General features: G+C 45.6%; 1 protein-coding gene across 44 annotated transcripts in view; it reads left to right on the forward strand.

Annotated features, from left to right (window-relative positions):
• Window positions 1-15,780, forward strand: part of PCBP3 (poly(rC) binding protein 3) — a 319,960-nt gene that overhangs the window by 187,316 nt on the left and 116,864 nt on the right. The gene's annotated exons all lie outside the window — the stretch shown is intronic.

Here is a 15,780-nt window from a genome sequence, read left to right on the forward strand (position 1 = left end):
CCTGTTGGTTGACCCACCTTGACCTGGATCTTGACCCTCCCTTCTCCCACCCAACTTGGGACCTGGTCCTCACTTCTGGTTGTTCCCTTTGCTTGACCACTTCTTTTGAGGTTCTTAACCCTGAATTGCACCCGGACTCCCATTAACCTCGCTTGGCTGCGAGGCATCTGTTCATTTCCTTTAATAGGGTAATTTGTAGCGAAATGAGAAAGAATGTCCTATTTCTTCAATAATGTAATCTGGAGTATATGGTGACTGTTATTCTTTATCCACACAGAACGTTAACTCTTTCACTGGCCATACATGGTTCTCGTGAGGTTAGAAAAGTAGTAAAGGTAATGAGATGTGTCAGAATCAGAACTGATTTTAGGAATAATTCGAAATGAGTCTAGGAGAATTGAATTGCTCTCTCACATTCAACAGATTCACTCACTAAACAGATCAAACACATGCTCTGTGCCAGGTCCTGGTTCTGGGCTGGGTCAGATCCATCAGCACCATGCCAACAGACTCTGTCCCCAGAGATGGCCATCAAAGGTAGAGCACACCTAAGAAGTCCAAAGGTGATGAGCACCATGGATAAAGAAAAAGGGAGAGCAAGAGTGAGTGGGTGTGGGCATGCACATCTGTGTACATGTGTGTGCATGCACATGTGTGTATGTGTGTGTACATGTATGTGTGTATATGTGTGGATGCTCATGCATGCATGTGCACAATTGGGAGTTATCGGTGATCAATACGGCTGTCAGGGTTGGCCTCACTCAGAAGGTGAGATTTAAGTAAAGGTCATGGGTGGAGAAGAGCATTCCAGGCAGAGAGAACAGCTAGTGTGAGGGTCTTAAGGTGTGGATGTCTGGAGAACAGCCAGGAGCCAGTGTGGCTAGAGCGGGATGCGAGGGCATGGGTGAGGGGTTGGCTTGCTGTGGCATCTAAGAGCTTTCACTCTGAGTGGGAGAGTGGGAACTGAGTGGCATTGGGTTCTTGCAGAATTGCTCTGACTTCTGGTAGAGAATGGACTCTCAGGAGACCCAGGGTGGAAGTAGGGACCAATTATGAGGCTCTCCCTGAGCCCAGGGGAGAGGTGATGCTGCAGAGGTAGTGAGAGCTGGTCAGACTTGGGATATTTAGAAGGTAGAGCCAGTGAATTCCTAACAGAGTAGAAGTGGCCGTGAGGGAGGCAGGGACAACTGCAAGGTTTCAGGCTGACAAGATGGCATCATCTCCAGCTCCGGCAAGATGACGAAGGCTGGAGAGAGAGCAGATTTGGAAGTAGTTGGCCTTTGGTTGTGTTAAGGTGAGACACTTTGACATTCAGGCAACTGTTCAGGGCACAGCTGGACAGATGAGACTGGAGCCTGGGAGAGAGGACAGGCAGGAAGTGTGGACTTGTATGGATTCCATGTAGGAAACACATGCGCCATGAAGGGAGTGTCAAAGAGAGACTCAAGGACTAGGCCTGGCTGCCCCGACCTGACAGGCTGGATTCTGAGCCAGAGAGACCCAGGAGGGAGACACAGAGGCCAGAGGACAGGCATGTTGCGGGTCGAGCTGTCTGACCCTGCCAGCAGTGCTGACTCCATCCCTGCCATCCGTTGGGGAGGGAGAACTGGGATTCCTGCAGCTCATTGGCAGCATAAGCAGTTTGTGTGGACTGGTAGGGATAGAAACGAAATCGGGTGTGCACTGGAGAGAAGAGCAACAGCAAACGTAGCCGCAAGGCCAGAGGGTTTGGAGATTTGCTGCAAAGAAGAAAGGAGCACTAGGGGAGACAGTGCGAAGTTTTCCATGACTGTGGGAGAAACAGTAGCTGGCTTCTGTGTTGGTGAAGTGGCCAGCAGAACTATGGGGGAAGGTGGGAGAAGGCTGGTGGGCCTGGGGTGGATAGAGGGCCTCCTCCGCTGAGGAGCAGGCTAGCCATGGGACCAGCAGTGGGTATGCTGAGACAGTGGCGTCTATCCCTGGAAGCAGAGGGTGGGCATAGGGAAGTTGAAAGACCGAGGAATTGGTATGAAATATACATTGTCTTCAAGAACTGCCAGTATTCACTTGTTTTTGACATATAATAAAAGATAATTTCGTATGGTTCAACTTAAGATTTGTGCAGGAAATTTTGGAAAGTTTGGGAGCATGACTGGACCAGGGTAGTGCATGTGATGCCTGGTATGTGTGGGCGGAAGTGGTTTGCGTTTCCCTCCAGTTAGGTGCAGCTGTCTGGGTATAGGCGTGGACTTGGCAGAGAGCTAGCTACCTTTCAACAGGCTTGTGGCTTTTGCCAAGCAAGGACAAGGAAGCAAATGAGGACAAAGGAAGCCAAGCACCAATGCAAAGAGCAGATGATGGTGACTCCTTGGGTGTGATCCGGGAAAGAGATAGATAGGAGGGAGGAGCTGAGACAGCAGAAATGGCAGGTAGCCACAGTTGACTTTCTTTTCAAATTGGTGGCAGTTGTAAATTAATCTCTATCAAAGTAGAATACAGCTAAGAAATTTTTAAAAAATACATCTACCTTTCCAAGTTAGAAAACAGTACTTGGTTTCCATGGTAACTGCCAACCATTTAACTACATGGCAAGTGTTATGTGGTGACACAGGGTAATTACAGACAACAGGGAAATTGCAGGGTAAGTCTTAAATAAACACAAAGTGACTGCGTGGTTATGTTCTGCTCCTGAAAGCAAGTATGCGGTTCATTTCTAGCCCCGTCTGCTCCCAAGCCACACCTTGTACCCAGTCACCAGTCTGGGTGCAGTGCCCACTCTTGGGCAACAGCCTCGTGTAGCTCCAGTTGCTTACGTGTGAATCCTGCTTCTCTTCTTCTCTCTGTGCTGGGACCTCAGGCAAATTGTCCCCATGACCTGTGCCTCTGTGAGGCTGTCCTTCTCAGGGCCAGGCTGGAAAGCATGTGGAGGCCAGGAACAGGGCTCCAGGCTCTGGCTGTTGTGATTAATTTTATGAACCGGAACTTTAAAAAGAGTGTTTCTAGACTTTGGGTAGTTTATCAACTGGCTATGAAAAGAAAACCTAAATAGGGTTTTCTTTTTTAAAAAGACAGTACTAATCAGTACAGACATCAGTCTTCTGCAGATTGGAACAGGATGGTTACCCAAGAGCATTCATTTGCTGTCACTCTGTACCAGAATCCCCCAAAGGACAGAAATTTTAAGACAGCAGCAACAACAGAAATGCATGGTGTTCAAGGAAGCAAGGATAACTGCAGTCAGAGCATCAGACGTTCTGATTAATTATTAGGCGATAGAAACGGATAATGGTTATGGAATCAAAACATCATAGAAGACATGTGGAAAGTCCTAATGCAAATAAGAATGAGAATTTGGACACTCAGCTACAATCAGTGGACACTAGGAGTTTAAGAGGATTGACTGGCAGCCTCTGTTCAGAGGGTCAGGACAGGGAGCCCCTCCCACCCCCAGCAGTGTGTGCAGCAAGGTCAGGGATGTGTGCACCCAACTCCCACTGTGAGGGTATACTTTGGGCCAGGGCAGTCAGGCAGTATGTCCCAGCCAGCCACCAATGCCAGAGAAGGGCCAGGAGCAACTTGAGAAAACAAGTGTTGGCACGTGCCATCCAAAGAGCTCACGTTTCTCCCCTGAACACCAGAGCTAGTATCCATGGCAAGCAAGTCGAGCCTCTCCAAAGCAGAACTGTGGGCATAGCCAAGAGCTGCCAGGCATTTGAGGAGAACCACAGCAGGACAAATAAGCACCAAATGCAACAAACGAAGATACTCAAGGGAAGTTAATGGGAGGAAGAGAAGAATTCTCATAAAAAAAACATTGTTCTTTTGAAAGTAACAACTGGAGATTTTGGAAAGAAAAGTTAGCCAAAATGGAACAATCAGGATGGCTTGAATTGCAGACCAGACAGAAGTAAAGAAGGAATCAGTCATTGGACAAATGAAAGAAGGATTATTCCAGAATGCAGAGCTAGAGGACCCAGAGATATTCTAGAATGCAGATCTCCAGGACCTAGAGTTGTTCCAGAATGCAGATCTCAAGGACTGACTTCCAGAATGCAGATCTCTAGGGCTGAGAGTTCCAGAATACAGATCTCAAGGACTGAGAGTTGTTCCAGAATACAGACCTCAAGGACCAAGAGTTGTACCAGAATACAGACCTCAAGGACCAAGAGTTCCAGAATGCAGATCTCTAGGACCGAGAGTTGTTCCAGAATACAGATCTCAAGGACTGAGAGTCGTTCCAGAATGCAGATCTCAAGGACCAAGAGTCGTTCCAGAATACAGATCTCAAGGATCAAGAGTTGTTCCAGAATACAGATCTCAAGGACTGAGAGTTGTTCCAGAATACAGATCTCAAGGACTGAGAGTTGTTCCAGAATGCAGAGCAGATCTCAAGGACTGAGAGTTGTTCCAGAATGCAGAGCTCAAGGACCGAGAGTTGTTCCAGAATGCAGATCTCAAGGACCAAGAGTCGTTCCAGAATACAGATCTCAAGGACTGAGAGTTGTTCCAGGATACAGATGTCAAGGACCGAGAGTTGTTCTGGAATACAGACCATAAGGACCAAGACGTGGAGAGTGAGAGAGAAAGGTTAGACCGAAGCTAGTTTGAGAAGCTCCATTTTCTGTTGTGTAGGAGTCGGAAAGGGAGAGAGTAGAGAAGCTGAGGAATGATGTGAAAAGCACACTAGAAGAGCCCTCCTCAGAGCACAAAATGTGGTGGAGGGCAAGTGTTAGTAGGGGGAGTGAGAAACCACAACCACCCAGGCACATTAGGACAACATTTCAGGATGCTGTCAAATAAGAGATAACCCCCAAAGTGGTCAGCAGGAGGAGCAAAGATCAGGCTATCAATTGGCATCAAATTTCTCAATGACAAATTTGTATTATAGATTAATTGGATTAATATCTTCAAAGTACTTGGGGAGAAAAAAAGAAAAAGAGGAAGATTGGCAACACATGTTAGCTCAAGGCCAATCTTCCTCACCAAAATGTATACCTTATAAAAAAAAATAGAAAATATGTTAATGGGAAGGGTACTAAGCTAATGCTGACCACTGGAAAGCAGGCCTAGCAATGTTATTTTCAAGAAAAAGATAAAAAGCATTAAATGGGACAAAGATATTTCATTTTGATAAGTTATAATCCTCTAAAGATGTGGTATTCATGAACTTTTATGTACATAATTACGTAGCTGCAAAATTTATGAAGGAAGAACTTCTAAGAATAGGAAATGGACAAATCCAGAACCGTAATGGGAAACCTTAATTGAAAACTCAAGAAGACAGGCTGGCCCCGTGGCCTAGTGGTTAAGTTTGGTGTGTTCTGCTTCGGCGGCCCAGGTTCCTTCCATTCCTGATCATGGACCTACCCCCCTCTTCAGCGGCCATGCTGAGGCGGTGACCCACATACAAAATAAAGGAAGACTGGCATGGATGTTAGCTCAGGGAGAATCTTCCTCGAGCAAAAAAAGGAGAAAAATTGGCAACAGATGTTGGCTCAGGTCGAATCTTCCTCACCAAAAACAAAGAAAAGAAAAAAAATCAAGAAGACGAAAAAATTCATATGGTTATGAAGAATTTGAGTGGCATTCTTAACAAACTCTGTTCCTGACACAGATATACGTTCCTCCCTCCCTCCCTTCCTTCCTTTCTTTTTTCAAACACACAAGGACCATTCACAAATATATTTACCATGTATTTGATTTTAAAGAAAATCTTATTTTTTAACAGCAGAAGTCATTAAGTACAATAAAAATGAAAATTAACCACAAAATGATCACCAAGAGTAACTAGACCCTGTTATATACTTGGAGATTTTGGAATGCTTTTAAGTAAATCATAAACTGTATAAAAAGTAATGAAAATGAGATAGCACTACATGTCAAAAACATGAAGGATGCTGCCAAAACGATTCTTAGGAGAAAATGTTGGAAAACCAGAAACACTTAAAATAACTGAACTAGCCCTATGACTCTAAATGTGAGAGAAAGAATTATAGGATAATTCAAGACAAAGTAGGAAAAATTAATGAAGATAAAGGTAGAGATGAATGCAGTAGAACATGAAAGCATGTTGCTTGGTGCAATAAACTCCGGAAAAGGACTATAAAATACTTAAACTCTCAGCAACTTTGATCAAGGGGGAAAAAGGCAAAACTTTAAAACTTGAGTAACAGGAAAGTAGATACAACTATAGGTGTGGAGGTTATTAAACCTTTCAGAGACTGCTATTTACAACTCTGCAAAGAAATTGGAAAATCTAGATGAAATGATTTTCCAGAAAAATGTAAATCAGCAAAATTGCCTCAATATAACATAGAAAATCTGAATAATGCGTCACTGTGGAAGGGGCTGGCACAAGGCTCAGAGATCTGCGCTGGACAGTACCACTTTGCAGACATATTATAATACAGCCTAAAGGAAATGCAATTCATACAGTATGTAGGTTGTTTTAGAGTATAGAAAAGAGCCAAAGTTCCTCTAGTCATTTTGTGAGATCAGTAATATCATGATATAAAATTGTGCAGGTAATCACAGATCAATGGAACAGAATTGAAAGCCTAGAAATGAAACCACACATCTGTGGACAGCTAATCTTTGACAAAGGAGCTAAGAACATACAATGAAGAAAGGAAAGTCTCTTCAATAAATGGTATTGGGAAAACTGGACAGTCACATGCAAAAGAATAAAAGTAGACCATTATCTTTCACCATACTCAAAAATTAATTCAAAATGGATCAAAGACTTGAAGGTAAGACGTGAAACCATAAAACTCCTAGAAGAAAATATAGGCAGTACACTCTTTGACATCAGTCCTTGCAGCATCTTTTTGAATACCATGTCTACTAGGACAAGGGAAACAAAAGAAAAAATAAACAAGTGGGACTTCATCGGACTAAAGAGCTTCTGTAAGGCAAAGGAAACCAGGATCAAAATGAAAAGACAGCCCACCAACTTTTTTGGAGAAAATATTTGCAAATCATATATTCGACAAAGAGTTAATCTCCATAATATGTAAAGAACTCACACAACTTAACAACAAGAAAAAAATCTTGATCCAAAAAATGGGCAGAGGATATGAACAGACATTTTTCCAAGGAAGATACACAGATGGCCCATAGGCACATGAAAAGGTGTTCAACATCACTAATCAGGGAAACGCAAATCAAAACTACACTAAGATATCACCTTACACCCATGAGAATGGTTGTAAACACCAAGACAAAAATAACAAATGTCATAGAGGTTGTGCAGAAAAGGGAACCCTCATCCACTGCTGGTGGGAATGCAAACTGACACAGCCACTATGGAAACCAGTATGGAGATTTGTCAAAAAATTAAAAATAGAAATACCATATGACCCAGCCATCCCACTACTGGGTATCTATCCAAAGAACTTGAAATCAGCAATTCAAAGAGACTTATGCACCCCTATGTTCACTGCAGCATTATTCACAACCCAAGTGCCCATCGACTGATGAATGGGTAAAGAAGATGCGTTGTGTATATACAATGGAATACTACTCAGCCATAAAAAAAGACAAAATTGACCCATTTGCAACAACATGGATGAACCTTGAGGGTATTATGCTAAGCAAAATAAGCCAGACAGAGAGAGACAAACACCACATAATTTCACTCACGTGTGGAAGATAAGCAAACACACGGACAAAGAGAACAGTTTAGTGGTTACGAGGGGGGAGGGGGTTGGGAGGTGGGCACCAGGAGGGAAGGGGCACATTTATATGCAGATTGACAAACAAAAGGTACAACTGAAACTCACAATGTTATAAACTGGTTTGACCTCAATTAAAAAGTATCCTGCAGGTAATCTTAATCTATAGGTACCTCTGCTTTCTGAAGACAGATGTGCAAACCATAAATAAAATGTTAACAGATGGAATGCAACACCACATTCAGTTTACACACTATTTTACTTTAAGGAGTTTGTTGAGCGCTGTTGGAGGGCTGCTGGCCCTCTCCAGTCTCCTCTCTGCTCTGCTCACGTGTGTCTGCTCTGCTTGCCTGTCTTCTCTGTGTCTCACTTTTCTTGAATTCTTCTCGTTGTTTCATTTTCCTTTTGATTTTTAGGTTTTCTCTTTCGTCTTCTATTTTCCCCTGTTGTGTTTACTTGATCTTGTGTGTCTTCTGATTTAATCTGAAGTTTTGAAATATTTTTTCTTTTATTCCCGATTCTTTCCTGAGTTCTGTGACCTCATTCTTTTGTTTTTCTAATTCTGAATTATATTTTTTTCATCTCTTGCATCATTATCATAATGCCTTTTAATCAACGTAAAGATGTCAGATTACTGTTTTTCTATTTTTGCTAGCGTGTCTTTAGGGCGTATGTTTGTTGTCAGTAGGGATGTCATTTTCTTTCTTATTTTCTTTTGTCTTTAAAAAACTTTGTATGGGATTTGACTTTGCAGGAAATTTGTTTTCCTGAACTTCTTTAGAAGGGAGACGTGGTTTATAGTAGCATTCCTAATTTCGTGCCTCTAGAATGCCCTCTTCTGTGATTTTTATGAATGGTTAAAGTATGAAGGCTTAATGAATGAAATTGGAGTGTGTCTTGTGGTAGGGCATGGTGGGTAGGTGGCCAGGGAATTAGGTAACAGTGTTGTATCAATGTTAAATATTCTGGTTTTGGTAATTGTACTGGCGTTATCTGGATGTCCTTGTTTTTAGGAAATACACACTGAAGTATTTGGAGTTGAAGAGCGTGATGTCTGCTAATCACTCTCAGATGGTGTAGATCAATAGGGAGAATGAATGAATGAATACATGCATGACAAGCAAGCCTAAATGTGAGCAATTGGAGGAACAATTCAAGGATATATAGAAGTTCTTTGTAATATTCATACAAGTTTTCTCAAGGTTTGACATTACATCACAATAAAAAGCTGTCAAATAAATAAGTAAAATGAATTCTTCAGTGGAAAATGTGATGGCCCTTCTCCAGGCATATCTCCTGTGAGACTTTGGGAGGAGTTGATTTAACAGTGCACCAATTGGGGATCCTAAAGTGAGCCAAGGCCGAGGGCCAGGTATCTGGACCACTTTAGAGGCCACCTGGAGCCGGGGATGCTGGAGCCAGCCTTTCTCTGTTTTAGTTTCTCAATACTTTCCCTCAAACTGGAATTTTTTTTTCCAGAGAGGAAGGTAGTAGCCTTTTTTTTTTTTTTTTGGTGAGGAAGATTGGCCCCGAGTGAACATCTGTTGCCAATCTACCTCTTTTTTTCCCTCCCCAAAGCCCCAGTACATAGTTGTATATCCTAGTTGTAGGTTATTCTAATTCTTCTATGTAGGATGCCTCCACAGCATGGCTTGATGAGCGGTGTGTAGATCTGTGCCTAGGATCTGAACCAGGGAACCCCAGGCCACTGATGCGGAGTGTGTGAACTTACCCATTCAGCACCGGGCCGGACCCCTGGAATTTTAATTAAAACAAAATAACTCCCTCAGAATATGATAAAAAATTGAGTGAGAAGAGGATAAGCCTCTTGAAGTGACTGGGGTTTCTGAGCCCAGGAGGCCTGGGGAGGGCAGGTGGCACTGAGCTCTCTGAGGCTAGGTGGGTGCCTGGGGGAAGGGGTCTGGCTGCGTGTGCGACGTCTTCCTGTTACAGTGCCTCAAGCTGTTGCCAAGGTTGCTTTTCTCCACTATCAAGTGTAACCAGCCGTGGTTCTACTCAGTTCTTAGTGGGCTCATGGTACACATGCCAAGAGTGAGTTTCTGAACATAGCTGGAGCTGCGCTGACTGCTATGTGGTAGGGGGCCAGAGGGCAAGGGGCGCAGAGAGATGGCCTTGGGCAAAGGCCTGAGGCTGGAGCCCAGACGCTGGGCACGCAACTGCTTCTTCTGTAGAGCTTTCTGCTTTTATCCTGAGCAACACCAGACGTCCCTGGCAGGGGCTGCCCTCGTGGCCAGTGAGAGCACGATGCAGGAGCTCGCCTGAGGGCTCCCAGCCTGATGGAGATGTCCTGGCGGTAACCTTGGACCGGGTCTCTGTGAAGTGGAGGCGACATGTCCTCTTATAGATAGGAGCTGTGGGAAAGGCAGAAACTTGTAAAACCCGAGGAAGCTGTCACCTCAGCTGGCCGAGGATGTCATGGGTGAAGCCCCAGGCACACGGGCAGTGCTGTGCCCATTTTGTGCTCTAGGGACGCTCCCGAGACAGACTGCAGTGACCTCTGGATATGAAAGGAGTGAAAGTGACCATGGGGAAAGGGGTCAGCTTGGGCAGGATTACAGACAGACTCCACGTGCCACGTCCTCACTGCATTTGCTCTTCTCCATGCGGGTTTCACAGGGAGGCGATCCACATCTGGCATCATGTTGGTCGTAATCAGTTTGTTCACGTAGCCACTTTAAAACCACACCTTTATCACACAGTTGATTGCAGTAGACTTTCGTTACACGCTCTGCTTATATGCTTCTCGCACATTTTTTGCTTTTGGCTCTCGTTTCCTTTGGAAGAAATTCTAGAACATGAGTGCTATTCAGAGCCCATCACTGCATTTGCTGATCTGTTACATTAGCAAATGTTTGGCTCGTGCCTGTGAGACAAGGTTAAGTACTCCAGCAAGAAAACACTAAAACAGTATGTGAAGATTCAAACCCATATGATTATTCTCTAAGTTTAAAATAATCATATTATAAAAACTAATTATGTTTGTAACTCTTATGGTGCACATCCCTCCAGTGTCTCTTAGTGACATTTACTGAGTGACATTTACTGAGCTGATCAGTTGTCTTCTGGCACTGACTGTCCCTCTGGGAGCTCTCTGAGAGCTCCCCCTCCTTTTCCTAGAGGACGTCTTCATGATCCGGCTGTGACCGCTCAGCTGGACCTTAGAGGGGGCTCCTTCCCTTGGGGTGCATCCCAGGCAGGGGTGCAGATGCTGCTTAGCTCTCACTGCCCTCCTCCTCCTTACTTCACAGCTGGGGGCCCTTCCTCTTCGCTCCTACAGGTGGGCCAGGGACCCGGGGCTCCAGCAGGTCCCACAGCAGCATCGCTGGTTGTCGGCCTCCTGTGTGGGCACGGCCCCTCCTTGCTGTTTTCTCGGAGCCCAAGGCCCTGATGTCCATGGTCAGTATGATCTTTCAAATTATAAAACAGCTCTGATGGTTTAACCTCCCTTCACTTGCCTCTTCTTGGCTTAATATTCATGAAAGATAATTACATTTGTGAGCTGTCTACATGTCTCCTGGGCTGTGTGAGCTTAGGGCTGTGGTGGCCGAGGCCCTCAAAGTGGGGCTCTGAGGGTAGGGTCAGCAGGGTGTGGGGAAGGGACAGAGTCCTGGGATGCCTGAGTATGAGTGATGTGGGCAGGTATGAGGGGTGGGGAGGACTCAGCTGGGGCACTTGTGCTTCCTCCTGGACACTGGAATGCCTGGGGCGTGGTAAGCAGGGCAGGGCAGGGCAGATTTGTGCTTTTGCAGTGTTCCTCTGGCTTCAGAGGGAGGAGAGGCTTGGAGGGAGGTGGAAGCAGAACAGCATGAGGACCCTGAGGACCCCAGGGCAAGGCTTCTGGGGAGTGGGTTTGGGCATGGGAACACTGCAGGGGAAGTTGTGGAGATGCCAGGGCTGCCAGCCACGGAGACACCAGTGTAGGCTGCATAAGGAAAAGGTTTACTCTTGTCATGGTTGAAGGATTGGCTGGGTTTTACTGTATTTTTAATTGATACTCAAATATTTCTCTTGAATCCCTATGAGTTGTTTGTGACTGTTTTCTTATTTTCAATAAAGAGTAAAAACTTCAGTCTGCATTGGACAGAATTATAATTTGAAAACAAAAATCTTTATTTTGTTGTAAAAATTTTATTTTGATTCTTTAACTTCATTCATTGAAAATCCCTTGCAGAGCCACTTCAAAAAATAGACTGATTTTTATGGTTTCTCTCCTCACAACCTGGGGACTGTTCCTTCGCCTGACGCTTGTCTGTGCTGCTGTGTGCAGGCAGGGCCTCTGTTCGCTTCTTGCACCCGAGGGGCTCTGAGGGGGCAGAGCCCACCTTTCTTCTGGGTGTGGTGACCGTGCAAGTGGGTTTATGTATTTTTTGCTTATGCTGCTGGCCAGACTTTTAAAATAATCTTATTTTAAATTTTGCTCATGTTTATTTTGTTTTTATTATGTTTGTGGTTTTTTTTATCTTTTGCCCCTCAGAACAGTTTGGCCGAGGATGATAGTCGTCTTTTGTTGTCCCTTCCATGGAGTGGAAGCGTGGTGCTACTGTCTATCCCCAGGACTCCTGCGGGGCCTGTGGGAAGGTTAGGAAGAAGCCCTGGTTGGTTTTGTCCTAGGAATGCAGGGAGCAAGGCGCCTGCCCATCTCCCTTTCCCAAGAAGTTTAAATGCAAACACAATGCATAGGACGGGGTTTTGGGGTTTGGGGAGCCGCTCAGGCAAGTGCTCAGTGTGCCTGGCACCGAATTTCACCCCCAAGTCTCTCAGCGCCTGTGGAGCCCAGGTGTCCAGGTGTCCGGGTATGGGCAGAAGAAAGGATGAAGTGAGCCTGCCTTCTTTAGTCTCTGGTTGTGGCAGTCTGGGTCATACTCTCTCAGCTGTGGTTTGGGGACACACCCACAGCCACGGCATGGGAAGGTCTAAGGCCCCCTGGAGGCTTCCTTCTATGGGAAAGGTGTTTGTGTGTGACATGGGTTGTTGCTGGGGGAGTGGAAACCACCCCTGACCTGAGTGAGGGCAGCAGGAAGAAAGTAATATATATAATGTGGAGGGGCAGGAGTGGCAAAAAGTCAGGGTCCCAGGCTGGACCACGGGAGAAAGCCAAGGTTAGGGTCCCTAGCCAGCCCCCACTGTGGAGAGGAGAGCTTGCTCCTTCCTTCCTTCTGGAACTCCTGCCCCCTCTCTCGTCCTGCTGACTGCAGTGGCCCTTCCAGGGATGTGGGGCTATCTGGATTGGGTGCTTGGGGCCTTTTGGGGCAGCAGGGTGGAGAAGTGCACACAGAGGCAACTAAAGCTGAGCTGGGGACCTTGAGGGTAATGCTACCTGCCTCCCCTCTTGTCTCCTGCTGGAAGGACCAGCTGTTCCCTGCACCTGAGCCCACTTGAGAGTGATCAGGAGACACGCTCTTCCCAGAGCACAGAGCACAGTCTTCCTTTCTTCCTAACATCACCAGCAAATAGGTAAAGGCTGGCATTGTTTGTATCTGGACGCTTTCAGAAGTAATAGAGTAAATACATTCCTCACACTTTGTTCCTTTCTCTTATTTTCTGTTCTTACTCTAGAATTATCCTGGGAAAATAAGGCTTAAAACTCTTCATTTGTATAGCACTTTGCAAATTACACAGTACTTTTCACAATGCTGAAAGGTGGGTATTTTCTTGTCCTCATTTAGAATGAGGGGCTGAGGCTGAGAGCAGCTGAGTCCTGGGGATTGGCCCAGGTGGTTGAGCTGAGGGTCCTATGCCAAGCAGGCCCCCAGGGGCTGGGGTCGTGGGCCCAGGGAGTATCCCCGTGCCTCTGGAAGCCCCCCTACTGCTGTATTGGTGGAGACGCTGCTGGACCCAGCTCCACATCCTCCTGAAGGGGTTGCTTCATTCTGCTTGACTCTCCGAAAAGGAGCTGCCTCTGCCCTCGCTCCATCCTCCCGCTGCCACACTGATGAGCCAGAGGAAGAAGGCCTGCCTGCCCTTCTGCTTCTGGGTCTCCCTCCGGACCTCCTGCTGGAGAACCAAACAGAAAGTCAGCTGATGAGGTGTGGTGGGCAGACTTTTAGGATGGACCCCAAGATTTTCACCCCAGTATGCAAGCCTTGCTTAATTTCCCCTTGAAAGTGGGTGGGTCATGGGACATAGTCCTGTGATTATGTTGTGTTACCTGGCAAAGGGATTTTGTAGATGTAATTAAGGTTTCTAATCTGTTAACTTGGAGTGAATCAGAAAGGAGATGGTCTGGGTGGTCCTGACCCAGTCGCATGATCCCTTTAAGTCTGGGTATACATGTCAGAGATGGAGGAAGCCAGAAAGGATTCGAGATGAGGGAGCATCTCCATCTCTGGCCATGTGCCAGGGAATGCAGGCAGCCTCTGGGAGCTGAGAGTGGCCCCCAGCTGACAGCCAGGAAATGGAATGTCAGTCCTACAGCCACAGGGAGCTGTACTCAGCGGCATCCTGAGTGAGCCTTGAAGAGACCCAGCTCCAGGGGGAACACAGCTGGTTGACTCCTGCATTTGGGACCTTTCTCCCTGGAGAACAAGCTACCCTCTGTCCACTCCCCTTTGTGGCTGTGAGCTGATAAGTGGCTGCTGTTTTCAGCCCTAAGTTGTGGTAGTTTGCTCTTCAGCAATGAAGAAGCAGTGCCCAAAGGAATCTTGGAAGCGTGGTTTGCAGATTTGGTTGCAGATTTGGCCCCAGCAGTGTTCCCTTGCCGAGTGACAACTGGGCTTTGTTTTGTTTTGTTTTTTGAGGAAGATTAGCCCTGAGCTAACATCTGCTGCCGATCCTCCTCTTTTTGATGAGGAAGACTGGCCCTGAGCTAACATCTGTGCCCATCTTCCTCTACTTTATATGTGGACGCCTGACACAGCACTGCCTGACAAGCGATGCGTGGGTCCTCACCCAGGACCTGAACCGGCAAAGTCTGGGCTGCCGAAGTGGAACGTGCGAACTTAACTGCTGTGCCGCAGGGCCAGCTCCTGTTTTGTTTTGTTTTTAAAAGATTAGCTAGTAATCTCAGTGCCATATTACAGCTAATCAAAACCTCCCTCCTGATGAGAAGGTCCGCTTTTATCACAGTAATTTGTTGTAAATGCTTGTGCCTTTTAGAGTGTTCTGATATATTCCATCTCACGGATATTTGTCTGTTTCTACAAAAAGCCAAGTTATGACCCATCTTACTATTTTTTCTCCAAAACTCTAGTTTATTTCACACTGCTGTACTTCCAGATGAATGTTAGAGTCCTTCTGTCACTTTTAAAAAATGTAGTTGGATTTGGGTTGGCCTCTCATTAGTTACACATCTATGTTGAGAGGAAGGGACGTGGTGGGGCTCTTTGCTCATATACCATCCAGGACATTCAATGAAATTTTATGGTTTTCTTGGTATAGATCTTTTGTGCTCCTTATTCAAGTTTTCCCTGATCATTTTATATTTCATATTCTTGGTTTCTATTGTAATTATTACTGATATATAGTAAAAATATTTATTTTTGCATCTTCAGTTTATAATCTATTAGAAACTGCATCCTATTGGGTCCCATAATTTGGAATATATTAGGCAGAGAATCACATTATCACAAATAAAAACTTACTGCCCTTCCTTTTAAAGTATCTATAGCTCCTGGTTATCTTTAACTAACTGCATGGCCCAAATTTTTATAATAACATTGAATTGCAGCCTCTCTTGTACCAAGCTGTACTCATGCTCAGCCCCTGCAGCCAGACTTCCACCTCCTTCCTGTTCTGAAGCTGCAGGACACAGCTTATGCATGACCTGCTGATTTTTAAAGTCAACGAATTATTGACTGTTCTTATGTTCCTTTCAGAAAACCTCTCCTCCCGAGGCTGTTGCCACACCCACCCTGCCCCCCACCTGCTTCTGGGAATGCTCCTTTCCTGACTGGATGTAGGCTTTTTTCCTTGTCTACCACTAGATGGGGCAGTGTCTGAAAGTTTGGTTGTTCTGCTTGCTCTCCGGGTTTTCCAGTCACTGGGAATACGGACGTGAGCATCCTTGTTCTGTGGAGACTTCTCTCCCAAGATGCATTCCGGGCCTGGCCAGCTGTCCTCCCACAGTGTTCTCTGGTACCTTACAGGAGCCAGACCCCAGAACCTGCTC

This window comes from Equus asinus, chromosome 18, assembly GCF_041296235.1.
Source record: "Equus asinus isolate D_3611 breed Donkey chromosome 18, EquAss-T2T_v2, whole genome shotgun sequence".
NCBI classification, from domain to species: Eukaryota; Metazoa; Chordata; class Mammalia; order Perissodactyla; family Equidae; genus Equus; species Equus asinus.